General features: G+C 38.4%; 1 pseudogene; it reads left to right on the forward strand.

The window, feature by feature from the left end:
• Positions 1–11750: 11750 nt before the first annotated feature.
• Positions 11751–13122, forward strand: LOC149228362 (mitochondrial uncoupling protein 5 pseudogene; annotated as a pseudogene).
• Positions 13123–24290: the final 11168 nt, after the last annotated feature.

Consider the following 24290-nt stretch of genomic DNA (forward strand, 5'->3'; position numbering starts at 1 on the left):
CGCTTTGGATTGTTGGTTCACCTTCCTTCTAGTCTATGATGCATCTGTGCTCTTGTGTTCCCTTCCAAGATTTGTGTTTACACATGTTTCCAAGGGTGCACTCATTCCACCCTCCGTGTGTTAGAACCATTCATGCACCTTCCTTGGCTTGTTGCACATGTCACATCCTTGCTATCAACAAGGACATCCTACTTACCTCTGTGCACAATTGCGGTCAAGGTGATATCGTACGACGCACGGTTGGGACTCCTACACCAAATGATCTGAGTTCTAGTTGGGACTTCTTACTGGGGAGATCCCGTGACATGTTGGCGGGTCCATCACCGTCAACAAGATACTATGGGAGCATTGTGAGGTTTTGGGAGCCACGAGGGGGAGGGTGTAGCCCAATGATTCAAAGAGCTCAAAGTCAACAAGAATGATACGATTGAACAACTGTGAGGAATGCCAAACCAAGAAAGGACCCCACAAGAAGAAAATAAAGAAAAAATCAAGAATGGATAAGGATAAACCTACAAGAGAGAAAAGTTGTCTAATAGGTATCAAGTTGTTCCACAATGGTGGGTTGCTTTGTCCAGAGTTGGAACTTATCATAAACCTTCATGCAGATATCCTTGTTCTCAAGAGAAACAAAGTGCTTGGCGAGATTTAGAGGGGAAGATGCTAGCTTTGTAGAGAAAAAACTCTTTTGCAAGCTCGTGGTGCTTTTATTCAAAACTGCTTGGAATGTTAGCGGTGAGTATTCCACGAGCGTAGTTCACGGGACTAAACTAGTTTTAGCTGCTCTTCACCTAGTGAGCTCTCATATTAGACAGGGAATTGAACCAACATAACAACTAGGATGTTTTTTGCAATTAACGTTGCCATGTTATGGCCATAGACCTATTGTCCCTAGTGGCCTGAGACATTATAAATCTAGAGTGCCATGATCGAGGCAATAATTTCCATACTTCGCGATTGCATAGAGTGATCAATCACACAAGAGAGGCTCAAATAAAAAATCTAAGAGAAAATCAAATCGGCGCAGGTGTGACGATAGTGAAAGTTGCAAAGGTAATGTTTAATGAGTATAACTTGTTTATATTAACAATATTAATACTAAAAATTAATATTAACATTAACGTTAAGACCATATTAACATTAAAACCTAATATTAAATTATATTGATAAACCTAATATTACCTTTAAACCATATTAACATATTAAAACCTAAAAACCAATTATTTATATTAAATATAATATTAAAACCTAATATTTTATTAACAATATTCCATTCTACATTATACTACACTACTAAAATCTAATATATATTATTATATTAAAATTTGAAAACTAATATGTCATTTTATCTGGAAGGATATTGAAAGCTAATATATATAATTATATTAAAAATCAACACCTGAAACGTAATAATATATTATTATTATAAACTTAAAAAAAATTATTATAAAAGCAGATCTTAAAACATAAAACATTTGTATTTGTTTGGAGTGTGAAGGATATTAAAAATTCAATATATATTATTATATTAAAAATTAAAATATAATAATATATTATTATATTTTAGATTTTTGTTGTTTTGAGGATGAATCACATTAGTTGATATCAAATTTTGACCAAATCTTAATAATATAATTAATCTGAAAACCATTCTCATTTATAATAATATATTATTAATATAAACTTAAAAAAATTTACTATACACTCATAACATAAAACCTAAAACACTTTTAATTTACCATAAAATTTTAAATTTTGAATTTATAATAATACTCTTACATTTATAACCAAATATATATATATATATATATATATATATATATATTTCTCGGCAAATGCTAATTCTATTAACTATAAAACAAAGTAAAAATACAAGGGGGCGAGGCCTCGGGAATCATCCTCCGATGGCATTCAGAACAACATAAACTATCCCTTGTAAGGGAAGAACCAGATACGTAAGCAAGAGAACAGATAATGCCACTAGGAATTAACCGAGGAAACATGAAGAGGAGGAGAAAACCGTCAGTCGAGAGCATATGACCAGAGCATGAGATCATTACAATGCTCAAAATTCCAGAGACCATTACAATGCTCAAAAATCCAGAAGAGTTTTACATTACTAAGCAACACAGAGAAAATTAAGTCCGCCTGTCTGAAGATATCTGACCCGAGCTGCGTCTATAACCACTTGAGCTTGATCATGTTAGTCATCCAAAAAGCAAAAAAGGAGAAGGCCCAAATGGCCTCAAAATGCATCTTCCTCATGCTGAGGTTCCTCCACCACTGGACAGACGTTATCCTTCCATGCATCCTCATGTCCAGCATCTTCCTCACCTGGGTGCCTCATTAGGGGGCGCGTGTCACTATCCATCTCTTCCCGAATCCTCGAGACAACAGTTTCCAGAGGCTGAGAGGCACTGGGAGCCTTGCTCCTTTCAAGTCTCTCCCCCTGATCTTTCGCCAGACTTTCCCCTGCATTGTCCTGTCTATTGCTTTGACTGTTGACTCTTTGGAAAGCTTCCTGAGAAGGCTCAGACATCAGGCGCACCCGAATTGGGGGCGGAGCTTCTTCTTCATAGAAGAGAATGGTGATATTGGCAGTGATTACAGGTCTCTGCAAATTGCTCTGAAAAAGTGAAATGAGTTGTTTGGAACCCATGATATGGAATTGGATTGTGAACAGGATCCACAGAGTTGGAAGCCGCCTGATTTCCATGCCCTCCCCGACTTCCCCCTGAACGACTCCTCTTGTTGTGGCACACCATGATGAGTGGAGTCCATAGAGGCTGAGATCGGAGGGTGATGAAACAATCTGGAAAATCGAAAGCAGAACCCAGAGATAGGTTACACAACATAGGAACCAACTTAAGACACGGACGACCAGACTGTAATTGCAGGGAGAACGACGCAGAAAAAGTAGCAGGGGAAGTAGAAAGCTTGCCAAAGTTTCCAGAGACCAGACCGTTATCTAAACGCCACACTTTCCCAAGCCAGAGATGAACAAGAAATGAAATACATAGAGAAAACTCACATTTGATTGCAAGGAACATCCAGCCTCCAAAACCCACTTTCGGCTTTAACTAGAGACACGAAGGCAGGGCGCTTACAGTGGTAATGAAATCATGGACGCCATGGATAAAATAATCAAAGCCATACCTTGAACGGGACAAGTAGTAAATGCAGAGAACGTGCCAAATCTTCTGCTCTGCAAATGATCCTTCAGGAACCGAGCGAACCACCTGAATATCACTCCCATCAACCGAATTAGCTTCTGGAGAATCGCACGGGTCTGCATCTGGCAGTACCTAGCACCTCCATCTATCCTGTGCACCATTATTACACATTGATTTCACCCGCATCCGGGTAACCAAATATATATATATATATATATATATATATATATATATATATAACATTAAAATTTAAACCAGCTATTATAACTAAAATCGTGTTAATATTTTTACACTTCGATGAAAGTGCAAACAAGAAGGTTAATGAATCGAATAGATAAAAATTAAGATTTTTGAAAGCAGGCATGATGATTTCAACCACATTTCAATAATCGAGAATAATAGGTTAATGAATCGAATAGATAAAGATTATGATTTTTGAAAGCAGGGATAATGATTTTCAACCACATGTCAATAATGTAGAATAATGTATGATTTTCAACTACATTTCAATAATGTAGAATAATGTAACGTTTTAATGTGACCATGTTTGTTTTAACATTTTTTAATTTTTTATTGGTCTAATCTCTATTTGCAGTAATAAATAAATTTAATAAATAATTTGTATGGTAAATTTTTAATTGTGATCTGTAAAAAAATAATTTAAGTATGGTTTAAACATATGATTTAGATATGTAGAAAAGTTAGTGGTGTGAATTTCATCTATTGATTTAGTGACAAGGATGAGAATGTTGAAAATGGCAACAAGAAATGCTAAAAATATCACTGCTATAAATAGCAATTCGGGTACCAGTGTTGGACATAGCGACAAGGAATGAAAAATGGAAGTGTTAAAAATATCATTGTTATAAATAGCATTTTGGGATGGATTCCTATTTTAGTTAATCCTTGAACTAAAATAGACAAGTAAAATTCAAATTTGATCTTAGCACCTGTCTGTAAAATAATCAATTAATTCACCATGAGTTAATTAGTTGTAGAAATTCAAACATGAAGTCAATGTGAAGACATGCAACAGTTTCTCCATTGATTGAGGAATTTATCCCTCAGTTAAATAGATAAGGATGAGTTGTAATTAGTTGGCTCAGTTAACTGAGTTAAGTCCAATTAGATTAATTCAAACAATTTGTTGAATTAATTGTGAGTTCAGTTAGTTAATGCTTGCATGCATGTAACTGCTGCTCTCCAGATAACTGAATATTCTCTCATAAATAACTCATGCATGTTAGTTCAGTCAGAGACCCAGTTGAGATCAGAGGATGGGATAGTGTACTATCAGTTGGAAGATTTTTCCTATATAGGAAACTCATCCATGCAGAAGGAATTATCTCCTTCAGGTTTGTGCAGTTATTTCTGAGCCAAGTGAGTAGTGTGAGGTGGGAATTCACACAAGTGGAAGCACTGGACCCCAGGAAAAACTGCGCAAGGAAATAGGAGGCTTGGAGGGTAGAGGAGAAGGTTGTGAGAGCCTTTGACTGTCTATGAGCAGTATTGTTTGATTGCAAAGAGAGCAGGATAGCTTGAGAGTTGATTCTTTTTGTAACTTGAACAAGATTTCCACTTGTATGATAATATAGAGATTGGGGTTTTAGGCTGAGGCTTTCCCAAGGTTATTTCTTTTGTGTTATGTGTGATTGATTTTTCATTCTCAATTATATGTGTTCTCATTGATCTTGCTCAATTCGATTAAACTTCCACAAAATTTGTTGTAGAAGTAGATCTTGTATTTTGCTTTAGTCTATGACATAATCTGTTGATCTACAGTAGGAATTTCTACATGGTATCAGAGCAAAGGTGATCAAAGGAGAGAACAATATACAAGAAGGGAGAATTTTGAAGTTTGAGGTTCCTGAATATAGAAATCGAGTTCTTATCACATCTCAATTTCACCAATGGAATTCAACGGTTTAAGACTCGAGTATGCCCTTGATGGCAGCTTGAATTATATAGCTCGGAAGGATCGCATGGAATCAGTGTTAGAGGATAACGGTCTAAAGAACTTCATTGAGAAATAATTCCCCAAACTCGTAGCAACAAATGCTACAGAATTGGCAGAATGAAAGAAATGTGTGGCTAGAGCAAGGAGAATCCTCCTGGAGGGAATTCGAGACCACATTGTCTCAAGCCTCCATGGGAAGGAGACAGCATTTTCGATGTGGAAAACATTGAAAGATTTATATCAGAACAACAACGATTAGAGGAAGCTGGTGCTAAAAGACAAGCTTCAGAAAATCAAGTGTGAAAAGGGCGACACGATCTCTACATATCTAAACAAGCTCACCACTTACAGGGATGAGCTTGGAAGTATAGGGATCACGACAGCTGATAATAACATGGCGAGGTTTACACTCCTCGGTCTTCCTAAGCACTGGCATAGCTACCAAGACTCGGTTAATGGAAGAGAGTAACTGCCAGATTGGGAATAACTTTGGTCGAATCTGATGCGGGAGGAGATAAGAAGAAGCACCAGAGATGGTTCTTCATCCAAGGAAGATGAAGAAAACTACGCCTTAGCGAGTAAGGCGAAGAAAGGGAAGGAGAAGAATTCCCATCCCAAATCAAGTTCTTCCCATGGTGGGAAGAAGTTTGACAAATCGAAAGTGTGATGCTTTCATTGTCATGAGGTGGGCCATTTTTCTACAAATTGTCCACTGAAGAAATCCAAGATGGCATCCAAGGAAGGATATGAAGGTGAGGCATTGGCCTCACAGTTCGAGTTGGATTTCACCCTCTTCGCATGCATGGTTTCATCCATGGTGGGATGTGGTTGGTTTCTTGACAGTGGAGCTTCTTTCCACATGACCAGCAACAAGAGTTTGTTTAGTACCTTGGAGGAGAAAGATCTCTAGATGCTCATAGAGATGGGTAATGATGAAAAGTATAGTGTCTCAGGTGTAGGCACGGTTGTTTTTCAGAGGGAGCATGGAGCTCGCATTACCTTGACCGATGTCAAGTATGTACCAAGACTGAAGAAAATTTGGTGTTGATCGCAATGCTGGAAGACAAAGGCTATGATGTAGTCTTCAGTAAGGAAAAGGTTTTCCTTCGACACATCACCACGATACAGGTCAAACAGATCGGTTCATGAGTCAAGAACCTGTATGCTCTTGAGGTTCAAGATGCATGCAAAGCCTTGAGGAGCAAGACAACTGTTGGAGACTTGGTGGTTGAGAGGGAGGGTACATTACCTCTCAACATGCAGCGCCAGAAGAAGTCTCAGACAATTGTGGAGGAGCCATAATTAGTGAAGCAGCTTCAGGAGGTTGTGGAGCAGCCACAACTGGAGAAGCCGAGAGACCGAGTGGAGGCATCCACTCATGTAGAGACTTCCAGTAGGGGGAATTTTGAGCCAAGTGGGGAGAGGGATCACATGCATCCATACGTCCAGGTAGGAGGTGGGGCGATGTGGAGTGACAGTCCCAAGAAGGCTAGAAGAGGGGCAAGATCATTGAGGTACCCAACCTCTTTGATTAGACCTTGCTACGGGAACCCCAACGAGGAGTAGCAAGACTGGCTGAGTGGGTAGAGGCAGATGAAGATGGAGCGACAGAGAGAGATACAATACAAGAATCCTAAGACAGATTAGAGCTAGCAGGCTGCAACAATGCGAGAGGCACACGAGTGGTGCACCAGTGCAGGATGGCACAGAGAGGTGTGCAACGATGCGAGATGCATGGAGTGTTACAGTAGCTCAGAGGTCACAGAGGGAGCACTTGTCAGTGGCAGATGGAGCTTCAGCATCAAAGGATGTTTCTAGCCCAACAGAGAGGTCAATTGGGAGTTTTTTTTGTTGTTTCTAGAGTTGCTGGAGCAATAACACTTGGGAGAAGTGTTGCATACAGAACATTCCAAAGGTTCGGGATCGGGTTCGAGTTGAATGCCTTTCTTGTTGAGAGGAAGTGTTGAAAATGACAACAAGAAATGCTAAAAATAGAAGTACTAAAAATAGCACTGCTATAAGGGTACCAGTGTCAGACATAGCAACAAGGAATGAAAAATGGAAGTGCCAAAATTAACATTGCTATAAATACAATTTCGGGATGGATTCCTATTTTAGTTCGTCCCGGAACTAAAATAGAGAAGTAAAATTCGAATTTGATCTTAGCAGCTGTACGTAGAATAATTAATTAATTCACCATGAGTTAATTAGTTGTAGAAAATCAACCATGAAGTCTATGTGAAGACATCAATAGTTTCTCCATTGATTGAGGAATTTATCCCTTAGTTAAAGAGATAAGGATGAGTTGTAATTAGTTGGCTTAGTTAACTGAGTCAAGTCCAGTTAAATTAATTCAAAAAATTTGTTGAATTAATTGTGAGTTCAGTTAGTTAATACTTGCATGCATGTAACTGCTGCTCTTCAGATAACTGAATATTCTCTCATAAATAACTCATGCATGTCAGTTCAGTTAGAGACCCAACAGATATCAGAGGATGGGACAATGTACTATCATTTGGGGGATTTTTCCTATATAGGAAACTCATCCATGCAGAAGGAATTATCTCCTTCAGGTTTGGGCAGTTGTTTCTGAGCCAAGTGAGCAGTGTGAGGTGGGAATTCACACAAGTGGAAGCACTGGACCCCGAGAAAAACTGCGCAAGGAAGTAGGAGGCTTGGAGGGCAGAGGAGAAGGTTGTGAGAGCCTTTGACTGTTTATGAGTAGTATTGTTTGATTGCAGAGAGAGCAGAATAGCTTAAGAGCTGATTCTTTTTGTAACTTGAATGAGATTTCCACTTGTATGATTATATAGAGATTGGGGTTTTAGGCTAAGGATTTCCTCAGGTTATTTCTTCTATGTTATGTGTGGTTGATTTCTCATTCTCAGTTATATGTGTTCTTATTGATCTTGCTCAATTCGATTAAGCTTCTGCAAAGTTTGTTGTAGAAGTAGATATTGTATTTTGCTTTAGTCTATTGCATAATATGTTGATCTACAGTGGGAATTTCTACAGAGAATACGCTGGCATATTTAAATTTGCACCATTTAATCAAAAATTTTAATTAAGAAAATCATTAAAGTGCACAATTCCAATAGGGATGCATCTTTAAATTTGCACCATTCAATTAAAAAGTTGAAATAAGAAAAGCATTAAAGCACACAATTCCAATAGGGATGCCTATCATTAAAGCACCCAAATCCAATAGGTGGATGCATATCTGTGTAATAAGCTTTGTGACAATATGGTGGCTCATAAATACTATATGTTGAAAAACTCATTACTAATTTTGTTTCTATAATATTTTTCTTAATTAATGATTTTTTTTGTTTGTAAGTTTGGCAAGTCCTTCCATTTTCATTCATATAAAAGCAAGTTACATCCACATAACATATAGTTAGGTGGCCTCAACTTGCCCGAGGGAAACTAAGTCTGTTGGCCACCTAACATCGTGATATGCTATCCAATAGCAAAAAATAATAAGTCTGTCTAACCAAGTTAGATAAGTCTGAATGTCTTTGCCTTGCTTAGATACTACTTGCCTAGAAATAAAATGATCACTATTCTGAAAATTAAAAGCTTCCTGCATACATAAAGAAAGAAGGAATTGGAAAACCAGCGATCAAACTACTCTACTCCCTCGGTAGACGCAGACTCAATTGAAGTCGGGTCCTTAGCATTGGAGCCCGGAAGCTATGTCTGTGAGATAATGCAAGGGAGGTGTTATTTTATTCGTCGAAGGCGGTTATCCTTCTTTCGCATATGAAACTGGAGCTTCTGAAATTCATGTTTATAGTTGGGAAAGTCTTGTACCGTTACAGCCATGCCCGCTGAGACCTGCTCTAGAGCCTTTCCTAAGATGCTCTTCATGGGTCAATACAAGAACAAGGTTTGTTTGAACTAGGTGATGGGTACACAGGTGTGCCCTGGATCTGGCTCCATAGTTCGCCATTCCTCCACCTCAATTTCCATTGAGCCAGTCTAATGGTTCAAGTCTGCTTCCCATTCCTCGACTAGCTATCGGATTTCCTCACTCGTGCCTTCGTGGTAAGTTGTAGCCACATCATTGATGATGTTGGAAACTGGTTTATGACCCCTCAATTTTCCCCTAGAGGAGATGGGTTTCTCTATTGTTGCGGTCCCCCTGGTTCTTCTACCTCGACCCCTCGGGGCTGGGCTTCGAGCCTTTGCAATCATTGTTCAAGCCATTGTTGCGTGCTTACAGTGTTTAGTGGAGGAAATGGTGAGTTGAATTTCTTGTATAGGTAGTATCCCAAGCCCAGAAGCTTCCAACTTCCAGGTGCCACTACTGCCCTGCACACCTGCCAAGGGAGAAGCATGAAACCGTAATTTCCAATAAAGAGCCTGAGGGACTTCCTCCCTTCTCTTCCATTGCATACATTCCTAACCGATGAACCCAAACAGAGATATGACCGCCACAACCCAGAGCCTGTTAACATAACAGTCAGACAAAGGTATGGAGAAAGCACCAGAGCTTATACCATAAGAACAAACTCGGTACCCGAGCCATCGCAGAAACATAGATATACGCCCAAGAAGACTCCCACAAGGGCAGAGGTCGTGGAACAATTCGGCTCCAGAACAAATAGAGAAAAAGCCCCAACCCGTCCCCAGAAAATTTGGAAAGACAAAACCCAGGAGAAAAACTATAAACTACCCATCCCTCAGTCCCAGCAATGTCGGGCCGAGCCAGCAGGAAGTCCCAGGGGCCGACCATAGAGACAAAAACCCCATATAAACCCATCCTGGATAAAATAATCCCAAATAGAACAAACACAAAGACCATGTCGGGCAGATGGACTTGTTGCAACAGGAAAACACACGCATGCAGATGCATGGAGCCTCTCTTTCTCACAAACCTCGACAATTCAAAACCATACATTCCCAAATCCATTAAGCAGATAAGTCGTTGCATGGAGGAGTGAAAGGAATGGTGAATCACATACCAGTTTACCCTCGCAGGGAGAAGACTATCTTGCCACCTCGCTTGAATTCGTGCCATTCCACTGAGCTTGGCACCACCCTTCCACACTCATCTATCAGTAGCATGACACTTACCAACTTCTCTCTTAGAGCGCCTAACCAAATGCTAGAGCCAAAAGTCAATATCGTTGTCACCTTCTGCACGTGTATTAACACCATGCATGCACGAAAGCACCACACCAAATGCCTCAAGCATGTGGAGGGTGGTGGGTTTGTACCCCAAAGCCATCTTCATTAAATTGTCATAATAGAAATGTTGTCCAACTCACACCCCAATCCAGGGTTAATTAATAAATCAAAGTGATTCTATAATTTTTTTAATTAATAAATTTAATTAAAAGTGTTTCTATAATATTTTCAAAAATGTATAATAAAAATATTATGCAAAATAAACCGTTTTATCCAATGATATTTAAAAATATAGTAAAAACTTTATGCAAAATCAACATTTTTATCCAAGTAAAAACTTTATGCAAAATGAACATTTTTAACGACCAAATGTTGAAACAATTTTTGAATTCAACCCTTTGTTTGCTTAAAGTACAGAATAGAGAAAAGGAGCCGAGGACATCCTCTTGCTTTCAATTTTAAATAATATTCCATTATTTATATGAGTTAAATAGAGGTTTCCTCCTTAGCATTATAATATGTAGTTAAAGTTAGAGGTTGTTGGTTGCCATTATATTCCACACGCCACGAGGTAACTCTAAGCAAATGCATTCGTTAATCATTCCCAACGCATGTTCAAAAGATAAGATAAAGATTGACTTGTAGTGGACGAATTGTTTGATGTGGTCACGCTTTGAACACTGTATTCTCAGGTCCGCCGTTGGCACTTCAAAGTTGTGAGACAAAGCTTTATATGAATGATCGTTCAACCATTCATTTTGATTTCGCCCTTCTCTCCATGGACGCGGTTGTGGTGCCGCCGTGCGTTGCACAAATGTGGTCTTCTCCTATTTCTACTGAAGTCTGTAGATTCTTTTATTGTGTTCAACAGTGCTGTCACAGTCATAAATAAAAAGGCACGAGGTCAATTTTTCAATCACTAGTGGAACGCGTCCAAAGAATTTAAACTAATGACGGTGAAAGGCAAATACTAAGAAGGATCCTCTCCAGCTTTTCAGATCAGATTGCTGTTGTCATTCCCACGGCGAGACTTGCAAGTGTTAATTTAGAGCACGGAGAAAATCAAATTTGTCCCGAAAGTCATAGGAATTTGCCAAAATAATTTAGGTAAGATGGGATAAAATCTTCCCAGAATTTTTGTAAATCTAAATTATAACTATCAAATTTCAAGAATTTAGATTTTAAGAAGTTTTTGGTTCTTGAGGGTGTTGAATTTATTTCTCTCATCAAAAATACTCATTACTCATCATTCTACTGAGCTAAATTTTTTAACCTTTTGTTTTTACCATTCTGGCCATTTTTAAATTTTTTGAATTTTCTTTTTTACCAAATTCCGGCTATTTTTAACTGACCGCGCAAATTTACCGGCTCGGTAGACGATGCCCTGGGAATATCCGGAGAATCCAGCTCATACCTTTTACAGTGGGTTGGGAACCTGGGCCTACAGGGGTTTATTCTTGGGTTGGGTGAGATCAGGTTGGGCTGTTGAAAAGATCTGGGGTGCTGTTGAAAAGATCTGGGGTTTCACGTTTCAACGTTTCCAATTTGCAGGGCGCATCCTCGACATTTCGTTAGGCGCGTATGATTTCATGCAGATGTTGAACGCGCCGGTAACCATCCAGTAGTGATGAGGTCCTATACCTGCTACACATATGTATACACACATCGGCTCCTTTTGCATTCAATCATGTGTCTATATTACCTTGGGTCCGTGTTATATATAGAAATACATAACAGAGTGTGTTAGTAGATTCCTCCATTATTTGCATATGTCTGAAAGGGACCACGATCTGCGACCTTGCTCAAGCGCTTCCGGCTGATCCTGCTGAGCGAGAGAGGAGGAAGTATTATTTTCTTGGGTGCTGAAGTGGTTCTTGTTCCAGAAAAATGGGCGTAAAGGGGTTTCTGGAAGGAGGGATTGCCTCGGTTGTCGCAGGCTGTAGCACGCACCCTCTGGATCTGATAAAGGTGCGCATGCAGCTACAAGGCGAACAAACTGTTCGCCCCGCATTCGCCTTTGCTAATGTGGGCGCCGGTTACCCAGTGACGGAATTAGCCCGCCAGAATAGGGTGGGGCCAATCTCTGTGGGAATCCGCGTGGTTCAGACAGAGGGGGTGTCTGCGCTCTTTTCCGGTGTGTCTGCAACCATGCTTCGGCAGGTACTGTACTCGACCACTCGCATGGGTTTATACGAGATTCTGAAGGAGAAATGGCGAGAGTCGGGTTCGAAACCGGGAAACCTACCACTTGTCCAGAAGATCGCCGCCGGTTTGATCGCTGGAGGCATCGGCGCCGCTGTGGGCAACCCCGCTGATGTGGCGATGGTGAGAATGCAAGCCGATGGGCGCCTCCCGGTTGCCCAGAGGCGCAACTACACGAGCGTTGGCGATGCCATCGGTCGCATGGTTCGACAAGAGGGCGTGACTTCACTGTGGACAGGGTCATCGTTGACCGTCCAGAGGGCCATGATCGTGACGGCCTCACAGCTGGCTACCTACGATCAGATCAAGGAGACTATCATCTCCCGCGACATTATGAAAGACGGCCTGGGCACACATGTCACAGCCAGGTTCAGTGCAGGGTTTGTGGCTTCCGTGGCTTCGAATCCCGTGGACGTCATCAAGACCCGGATCATGAATATGGACCCTAAACCAGGACAGCCCGCACCTTATTCTGGAGCCCTTGACTGTGCTATGAAGACCATAAAGGCGGAAGGTCCTATGGCTCTTTACAAGGGGTTTATTCCTACTGTGACAAGACAAGGTCCCTTTACTGTCGTTCTTTTCGTTACTCTGGAGCAAGTTAGGAAAATTTTCAAGGACCTTAATTTTTAAATCTTATTCTCAACAATTTTATAATTCTATGCCTCCATTGTGGCCATTTATTTACCTGTGTGTATTAACAATACTCTTTGGATAGATCGATGACCAATTATACTTTCTTACTCAGAATTAGATGAATTTCAAATTAAACCATTGATTAATATCCACTTTGATGCATGACGATGGATGATGAAAGGTTCATAATCTTACATGACGCGATGATGTATATCTGCCCTCACTTAACATTCAATGCTACATAGTAAGCTTCACATAACATTCAGAAGATTCTTAAACGAAAATTAAAAAAATTAAAGGAAGTCATAAAATATATTAAGTTTTTTTTTAATATTTTTTTGTATAATAAATGGGTATCATGGAAAATTTTAGGGGTTAATATTAGTAGGTGGGCTAATTTTCTATGTTTTTTCAAACAACAAAAAAATATTTTATTTCCATTTTTTTTAAAATAACTCACCCAATTTTATAATATAAAATTGTTTTACCTTAACAATTGCCTAATTTTATAGATACTTATATCATTAGAAATTTGAAATTTTTACAAAATTATTTCTAAGCATTTTACAATTTGCATATTAGAGTTTCTAAACTTTAACATAAATTTCCATCTTTAAAATTTTATGCGATGAATACTACTTGATCACCATCACAAAATTGGTTCCAATGACATACAACAACAAATAGTGTTTTTCTATGGTTAGGGTTTGAATTGTACAAATTTTCTGCAAACCCTAATTTTGCAGTTGTATTTTGTATTTAGATCAATTCCATATCAGATTTGGTAACCTTTTTATGTTGCTAGTGATTTTTCATGAACACCCACGTGGTGAGGGGTGCAAACCCCTCCTACAAATAAGCAATGGCTAGAGAAAACCATTCAAATACCAACAGATCAATAGCAAACCATACTGAAGGAAATTTGTGGGAGAATGTAGTCTTGGGGACCCAATGACAATCCCAGTTCAAAAGAAGATGACTTCCTAGCACCTGTATATAGAATTGCAAGATTTTTCAAGCTAGAGGATGCGTTGATAGAAGCATATATAATGTAAATGTAAGACATGTTCTTAATGTCATTTTTATTGTTTAGACCTTGAAAGAATTTATATAATCCATGGTTTTCATGTCAGATTTAAAAGAGAAAATTTTGAATTTTGAATTTTTGGCTCCAAACTAATCAAGTTGGCCCTACCTTAAGTCAAGTCGGCCCCAATGAAGAGACACACCCATTCACGAAGGAAAAACACTATATAAAGACATTCAACCTCCTCTACAAAGGCACCATTCGACCTCACACAAGAAAGACAGTTTTTAGGCATCCAATTGAAGGAGAAGAAGGAGAAGAAGGATAAATTCATCTTTAGCATCTATCTCTCTCTCTTATAGCTCGCACGTGTGTTTTTGGGAATTTTTTTGGATAGCATATTATGGGTTAACTAAATTTTTGGATGGACCCGGAAGCTGAATTTCTGAATTTTTGGACAGTTTTTGGGTGGCTAAATTTCAACCTAGGGCAAACCAGATCATGCCAAGTTGATAGGAATATCGGAAGCTTGAATTGAGGGTAGTTGACCAGGTTTCACCATAAGCATTATTGGTCTATTTGACCCCATAGTTGATTAGCTACATTAGATGTATCTCTTGTTGAACTGAAAAAATTCTCTAAGGAAAGGTTGTTATGTTTTTCCCCCAAGTGGGTTTTCCAAAGGTAAATCTTGTGTTCTCTTTCTGCACTATGATCTCTATTGTCTTTATGGTTTTATAGTTGAATTTCTGAAGTATAACTGCTTAATGATAAATAAGAATTGTTAAGAGAAGATCTACATCATTTGAAGTAATTATCAGTATTTCAAGAATTCGTGCTTGTATCTATTGCACTTGAAAAATCAACATTGTATCATAGATTTGGTGACAGAAAGGACTTTGAAATCACTCTTAAAGAATGAAGATAGAAATCAAATTGGAATCATTCTCCTTCCTAAACATTGTATGAAAGAAGAAAACAAATTGGAAGGAGCTATAAACTTTAGGTCTTGGAAAACAAGGATTGATTTTCTCCTTGTTAAGAATGATCTTTTAGATATTATGAAAGGTAAGATTACTAAGCCTACAGATGATGATTCAGATGATGAAGGGAAAATGAAATATGAGAAGGATGATATCACTGCTAGAAGCATCATTGTGGACTCTATTAGAGATCACTTGATTCCTTATGTTGCAAATATTGAATCTTCAAAGCAGATGTATGATGCCCTAGTTGGATTATACCATATCAACAACTTTGGTCAAGAAATCAACATGAGGAATGAGATTCGTGATGTTAGAGTGACAAGAAATGATACTATAGCCTCATACTTTATGAGGATTTCCAATTGCAAAATCGAGTTCAAGCAATTGATGAAATCATTTCTGAAAAGGAACTAGTGACTACAACACTTAATGATTTACCTAAATCATGGGATTCATTTGCATCGAGGATATGTGTTAGAAAACGAGCTCGAAGGTTTGTTGAACTATGGACTACATGTACTCAAGGAGAATCAAGACTTATGTCAAGAGGAAAGATTCATAAATCCAAAGAAGGTGGCTCTTAAGCATATGCAACACGTTTCAAGAATGGTGGAGGAATAAAGAAGTATGATTTCCAAAGAAGAAATGGAGGAAGAAGAAATCAAGGAAGAAGACCTGAAGAAAGAATATATGTTCCTCAAGGAAAGATAGATATGTCTAAGGTTCAATGTTATCATTGTTACAAATTTGGTCACTATAGACATGATTGTCCTAAAAGATCAAATGATAGAAAGAGAAAAGGAAAGAAGTATGCCATCGTAGCAGACTTTGAAGAATTTCCAAAAAGACCCAAGAATGAAGATTCATGTACCAAAGATTTCTTTTGTTTTTCCACTCTTACAAGTTCTATTGTAGATAGTGATGATTTGTGGCTAGTACATAGTGGTGCCTCAAGGAACATGATGGGAGATCGTGACAACCTCACTAGTCTAATGGAAAGGAGACTATCTCAAAAGGTAGAACTTGGAGACAACAACTGTTATGCAGTAAAAGGCATTGGGAAGACTTCCATTGAGCTAGAATCAGGTGAAAACATTCATCTTAGCAACATACTATATGTAACAAGTTTGAAAAAGAATTTGGTTTTCATTTCATGCTCAGAGGATAAGGGAGACATAGTAGCATTTGTTGATGGAAAAGTTCTTGTATGGCATAAGGGTTCTAGTATAAACAAGGATAATTTTAGGGGCGAATGTTCGCCCTTTGGCGAAATTAAGGGGTTTTAAATTTTTAGTGGGCGAATATTTTGTATCATAGTACATTTTTACAAATCACCTCAAATAGCCCACCTTATTTTAAGGGAGAGGGTAAAAAAGGTAAATTTAGCCCTTGAAATTAGGACTTACAACCTTCCATTCGCCCATTTTCAAGAATAGGTTTTATTTAAGTGAATCCATTCGCCCATTTTCAAGAATAGGTTTTATTTAAGTGAATCCTATGGACCAAATACCATATTTATAAAAGAGGTATGGTAAATTAATAAAAATATAAATAAATGAGAGGTATGGTAAATAAATAAAACATTTTTTATATTTACTCCATAAGTCACCTTATATACATGTAAGGGTGTAAACAAATAAAAATATAAGTAAAGTGGAGGTATGGTAAATAAATAAAACGTTTTTTATATTTACTCCATAAGTCACCTTATATACATGTATATACATGTAAAGGTGTAAACAAATAAAAATATAAGTAAAGTGGAGGTATGGTAAATAAATAAAACGTCTTTTTATACTTACTCAAAAGGTATGGTAAATAAATAAAAATATAAATAAACTAGACGTATCGTAAATAAATAAAACCTCTTTTTATATTTAGTCCATAACCCTCATTCTATTTGTGAAGGCTAAGAAAGAGGTTTTATTTAAGTGAATCCTATGGGCCAAATACCATATTTGTAAAAGAGGTATGGTAAATTAATAAAAATATAAATAAACGAGAGGTATGGTAAAAAAATAAAACATTTTTTTAAATTTACTCCATAAGTCACCTTATATTTACGAACACTCAAAAAATGGGTTATATTTAGGTGAAACCTATGGCCAAAATACTATGGGACAAATACCATGGACTAGATTGTTATTAATACGATGTAAAAAACCATTATTAACCCTAATATTAGAATTAATAAAAACAAAAATGACACATGGTATTGACCCATGGTATTCACCAAAATGGCACATGGTATTGACCCATGGTATTCACCTAGAATGTAGCCTATTTAAATGGGGGAATTAAACCAGCATGTAGCCTATGCTAAGATTCACTAGGACTTTACAGAGTTTTATTATTTAGTGAAAGACTCGCCAAGATCTTACAAGATTTTATAATTGAGTAAAATATTCGCCATTCCTGGTGAGAGATTCGCCAAAAAATTATATATACATATTATATTATTGATAAAAACGCCTTCCACTTTTCCTATATACCATGGAGATTCGCCCATTTAGGGGGGTTCTTAAAATTTTCCCTGAGTATAAATGTAGCTAGAGTAATTGAAGTCCGTGAAGGAAGGTCATATAGACTATTGAAACAACCTTCTCAAGCATTAGTACATAATGACATTAATCCATGTGAGCTTTGGCATAGAAGATATTCATACCTTCACTCTAGCTTTTCATGCCTTAAAACATATGGTTTCAGGTGCTCTAGATTTGCAGGTAGAACATGAAGAAGTCTGTAAAGGATGTGCACTTGGGAAAATGTCAAGAAGCCCTTTCCAAGCAGTGAAAGTAGGTACAAATAAATTTTGGATCTAATCCATTCTAATGAATTGTTGGAGATCAGATGCACAACAAACATAAAAAAGCATATACACAGCTATTAAAAAACATGCACAGGAGACACAGCTTTTTAACGTGGTTCACCCAACCAATCTGGGCTACGTCCACCAAACATAGGCATCGGCAATCTTTATTAATCAAACAGGAGATTACATAATTAATCAAATCCTCATAAACTCTCACATCACACCATCCGTATGGATACCTATTTTATAGCAAGGAGAATCTAACTATCTCTCACATCAAATTTAGGATGCATTAACTCTCTCCCAACAACCTGGTGCTAATCTAGCAACAAATTTCTATTGTTGTCACACACTGGGATTTTTGCCTATTTTATTTAAAACAGAAAATCTCAACAATCTCCACCTTGACAACAATTAGCCTGATGCCCTTTTTTTTTATTATTTTATCTTTTCTGCAAGCCAAGACAAGCCAAACACCAACGTAGCTTCTATAACAAAACTGGTTTCGTGAACATGTCTGCACAGTTTTCCTTTGTATGTACCTTTTCAAGAGAGACTCCCCTTTTAGTGATAACCTGTCTTACAAAATGGTACTTGATTGGAATATGCTTTGATTTACTATGATAGGCCGGATTCTTAGCCAAATGTATTGCACTTTGACTATCACAAAGTAACCTGATGTTGTCTTGTAACCTACCAAACTCACCAAGCAAACCTTTCAACCAAACCGCCTCTTTGCAAGCATGCGAAGCAGCAATGTATTCTGCTTCAGTAGTGGATAAAGCAACAATGTTTTGTAGCTTTGACATCCAGCTAATAGCTCCACCTGCAAGAGTAAAGACATACCCTGAAGTTGACCTTCTCTTATCCAAATCACCTGCAAAATCAGAATCAACATATCCGCAAACAGATTCACTACTCTTATTGTAAGTAATACAATAACTACTTGTGCATCTCAAATACCGAAGCACCCATTTTACTGCTGACCAGTGTTCTTTACCCGGATTTGCCATATACCTGCTGATAACCCCAACTGCATGTGAAATATCTGGTCGCGTACACACCATTGCATACATTAAACACCCTACTACATTAGCATATGGAATTCGAGACATAAATTCCTTTTCTTCATCTGAATTAGGACATAAACTCGAAGAAAGCTTGAAATGGGAAGCGAGAGGGACTGACACAGGCTTCACGTTATTCATACCAAACCTCAAAAGTATTTTCTCAATATACTTTTGTTGTGATAGCCATAGCTTACCATTGCTTCTGTCTCTGAAAATCTCCATGCCCAAAATCTGTCTTGCTGCTCCTAGATCTTTCATATCAAATGTCCTTGCCATATGAGCCTTCAACCTATTGATTTCTTCTATGCTTTTGCTTGCTAAAAGCATATCGTCAACATACAATACCAAGATAATGAATATGCCATTATTTAACTGTTTAAAATAAACACAATGATCATATTCACTTCTAACATATTTCTGACTCAACACGAAAGAATCAAACTTCTTATACCACCGCCTAGGCGACTGCTTCAGGCCATATAATGACTTCTTGAGCCTGCAGACAAATTTCTCATTGCGATGCTGAACAAACCCTTCCGGTTGTTCCATATATATTTCCTCATCTAAGTCTCCATGTAGAAATGCAGTCTTAACATCTAATTGCTGCAACTCTAAATCAAGCAAAGCCACTAATGCTAACACAATTCTAATTGAAACAATTTTAACCACTAGTGAAAAAATCTCATGAAAGTCAATATCGGCTTTCTGAGAAAACCCTTTTGCAACCAGTCTCGTTTTGTACCTGTCTTCCGTATCATTCACACCTCGTTTCAGCTTGAAAACTCATTTACACCCCACAGTTTTCCGGCCTTTGGGAAGTTCAACCAGATCCCATGTGCCATTCTTACCTAAGGCCATCATTTCTTCCTTCATGGCTGCTTTCCATTTGTCACTCTTTGAACCTTCTACAGCTTCCTGATAACACAAAGGTTCATCATCGTTAGCGGTCAAAGCAACTGAAGTAACATAATCATCATACCTTCTCGGAGGACGTTTGATCCTTGTAGACCTCCTTAAGGATGTTTCTGGTGCTTCCACAATTGGCTGTCTACCATCTGTAGGAACTTCTTCATGATCGCCATCTGAGACCTGTTCATGTCCTCCATCTGAACCCTGTTCATAATCTGATTCTGAAAGCTGTTCATGACTAGAATCTGAACTATGGTCATCATGACTATCATTAGAAGTGCTGTCAAACTGAATGTGCTGAAAATCAGATACATCATCCTATTTCAATTTATTATCTACATCTAACTGTACAAGAGAGGATTCATCAAACTTTACATCTCTGTTGATGATGATTTTGCGGGTAGTAGGATCCCACAATCTAAATCCCTTTGTTCCATCACCATACCCAACAAAGACATACCTTTTCGATTTCGGATCTAATTTAGTTCGATAATGTTTAGGCACTAGAGCATATGCATCACAACCAAACACTCTGAGTTTAGAATAGTCACAAGGGTGTCCTTTCCATACCTCTTGCGGAATCTTGCAGCCTATCGTCGTTGATGGAGATCGGTTTATCACATAACAAGTTGTTGCCACCGCTTCCGTCCACAACTCCTTTTGCAACCCGACGTTACTCAGCATACTCCTTGCTCTCTCTAGAAGAGTCCTGTTCATGCGTTCAGCAACTCCATTCTGCTGAGGAGTATAAACCGTGGTCTTATGTCTCTCGATCCCTGCATCCTTGCAATAGCTGTCAAACTCCTTGGAAGTAAACTCACCACCATTGTCAGTTCTTAAACATTTTATTGTTCTACCAGTGTTGTTTTCTACCAATGCTCTAAACTGCTTGAAAACTGAAAACACATCAGACTTCCTTTTCAACATGTAGACCCATACTTTCCTAGAAAAGTCATCAATAAATGATAAAAAATACGACGAGCCACCATACGAGGTTGTAGGTGCTGGACCCCAAACATCTGAATGGATATAATCAAGTATTCCTTTACTAGTATGTTTGCCTGTTTTAAACTTTTGTTTACTTTGTTTGCCAAACAGACAATGTTTACATAAATCTAACTTTCCAGATCTTAGATTAGGAAGTAACTTGCAATCAGCCAAAATCTTTAACCCTCTTTCACTCATATGGCCCAACCTCTGATGCCATAGGCGAATGGAACTACTGTCTTGTTCAGACACCGTAGACACATGAACTGACCCTGTTCTTCCTTCTAACTAAAACAGATTTCCTACTTTCTTAGCTTTCATTACTAGTAAAATACCTTTGTAAATTTTCATTACTCCACCTTGAATGACAGTTTTATATCCATTTGTATCAAGTGCCCCTAGTGAAATTAGATTTTTCCTTAAATCTGGTACATGTCTTACATCAATTAACATTTTGGTTGTCCCATCAAACATTTGCAGCTGTATACTCCCTATTCCCACAATATTAGATGTGACATCATTTCCCATGTACGCGACTCCATCATTCACTGATCTATATGTCTTAAACCAACCTCTATGAATACACATGTGGTTTAATGCACCGGAATCTAGCAACCAATATTGATCATGATTTGACAAATTAACTGATAAGACTTTGTCGCTCATACCTGAACCAGATGTTGAACCTGTATCAGTCGTGTTTGCTTCCTTCTTTTCTGTCGATGAAGCTTCCTTAGAAGTTTGTTGTCGCTTCCAGCAATCCTTCTTCAAATGCCCTGATTTGCCGTAGAACCAGCACTTGACTTTACTCTTCTTCCCCTTGGAATTTGAACGCGAATCGCTGCACTTACCAGAGCGTCTTTCTCTAGAACGACCTCTAGCCATCGTTGCCTCTCATGTAGAGGTGTCAGCATTCGACCGCTTCCTGGTTTCCTCGGACAACAAAGCTCTGACGACATCATCAAATTCAATGGTTTCGGATGAACTAAGACTTATAGACGTGACAAAATGATCCCATGACTCAGGCAACGAGCACAATAAAGTTATGGCTTTATCCTCGCCTTCAATTTTTACTTCTATGCTTTCTAATTGCACCATTAAAGTATTAAAAACATTCAAATGGTCAGTAATGGAAGTACCTTCCTTCATTCACAAACTGTATAACTGCCGCTTTAGGAGAATCTGATTTGTCAAGGATTTTGTCATATACAGCTTCTCCAACTTCGTCCACAAACCAGCTGCAGTCTTCTCTGACACGATGTTAAATAAAACATCATCAGCCAAACACAACCGAATTCCGCTCAAGGCTCTTCCATCCAATTCATTCCACTCATCATCTGTCACGGGGTAAGGCAGTTTGGACCTGCCCAACAACGCCTTTGCCACGCCCTGCTGTACCAGCAGATCATGCATCTTTACCTTCCAGATCTCGAAATTATTTTTGCCATTAAATTTCTCGATTTCAAATCGGGCACTCTGAGTTTTCGCCATCTCGTCTAAAACAAAGAATCTCCAATTTCAATTTTAAAAAACAATTGAATCTCAATAAATGCCTATGCCTCAGTTTACCTTCGCCTTTAAAAAAAAAAAAAACAAACAACCCCCTTTGCTTTGCTGTTTAAATCTCAGATTTCAATGTAAAAAACAAATGGCGCTTACTGATGACCACAAGAACCGCGCCCTTTAAAAAACGCTGTAAGTGTTGACAAAATGGCGCGAGAATACCACTCAAATACGCGCCTATCAGCACATTAGCGCATTGGTGCACTTAATTAAATAGGATCCGCGCCATTTCAATTGGTTGGCGCGATTGTTTTTGAATTACCCGCGCCAATTAAAAAACTTTGAACAAAAAAAAAAAAAATCACTTTTTCGGCGCGTTCTGCGCATTACAGACCTTTGACTCTTGATAACATTAATAAAATTGTGTTCGAATTCGAAAATTCAAACCATCGCACCTATCGCCAGTCCCGAGCTCCAGCAGCATCGATGCTCCACGCAATAAATTTAAATACCTCCACTCAGCGCACCAACAGCACCCATGAATGGTTGTCGCGCTACACCTTCACTCCAACAATCAACAAACTGAATGCGCACCTCTAGCACGCAATCTCAGCACCTCCAGCATGCACCTCCAGCACGCAATCTCAGCAATACTTCTCACCTCTACGCAGGTTGGACAGCAGTCCAACACGGCCACGCACCAGCAATGAATTGGAATCCACGTAGCAATCGAATACCATACACTCCATGCAGCACTCCAGCGATACTACGCACGCAGCAACACCATTCCATGAACACGCAGGTCCACACAGGCACGTCAACACGGTGTTTTTCTCTACGCTGTAGGTTGTAACAAGTATATATATATATATATATATATATATATATATATATATATATATATATATATCTCAGCACATATATATAAGCCGATTCACGCACCAGCTGCTCGCCTTTACTCGCACCAGCACCACTCCAGTTCTACGCAGCTTACGCACTCCAGTTCTACGCACAAAACAACCTCCTTTCGCTACTCCATTCAACGCACCAGCACTCCAACATTGCTCTGATACCAATTGTTGGAGATCAGATGCACAACAAACATAAAAAAGCATATACACAGCTATTAAAAACATGCACAGGAGACACAGCTTTTTAACGTGGTTCACCCAACCAATCTGGGCTACGTCCACCAAACATAGGCATCGACAATCTTTATTAATCAAACAGGAGATTACATAATTAATCAAATCCTCACAAACTCTCACATCACACCATCTGTATGGATACTTATTTTATAGCAAGGAGAATCTAACTGTCTCTCACATCAAATTTAGGATGCATTAACTCTCTCCCAACAACCTGGAGCTAATCTAGCAACAAATTTCTATTGTTGTCACACACTGGGATTTTTGCCTATTTTATTTAAAACAGAAAATCTCAACAATCTCCACCTTGACAACAATTAGCCTGATGCCCTGTTTGTTTATTATTTTATCTTTTCTGCAAGCCAAGAGAAGCCAAACACCAATGTAGCTTCTCTAACAAAACTGCTTTCGTGAACATGTCTGCACAGTTTTCCTTTGTATGTACCTTTTCAAGAGAGACTCCCCTTTCAGTGATAACCTGTCTTACAAAATGGTACTTGATTGGAATATGCTTTGATTTACTATGATAGGCCAGATTCTTAGCCAAATGTATTGCACTTTGACTATCACAAAGTAACCTGGTGTTGTCCTGTAACCTACCAAACTCACCAAGCAAACCTTTCAACCAAACTGCCTCTTTGCAAGCATGCGAAGCAACAATGTATTCTGCTTCAGTAGTGGATAAAGCAACAATGTTTTGTAGCTTTGACATCCAGCTAATAGCTCCACCTGCAAGAGCAAAGACAT

This window comes from Pinus tabuliformis, chromosome J, assembly GCF_031772625.1.
Source record: "Pinus tabuliformis cultivar Carrire ecotype Pingquan chromosome J, CPIR1, whole genome shotgun sequence".
Taxonomy (NCBI): domain Eukaryota; kingdom Viridiplantae; phylum Streptophyta; class Pinopsida; order Pinales; family Pinaceae; genus Pinus; species Pinus tabuliformis.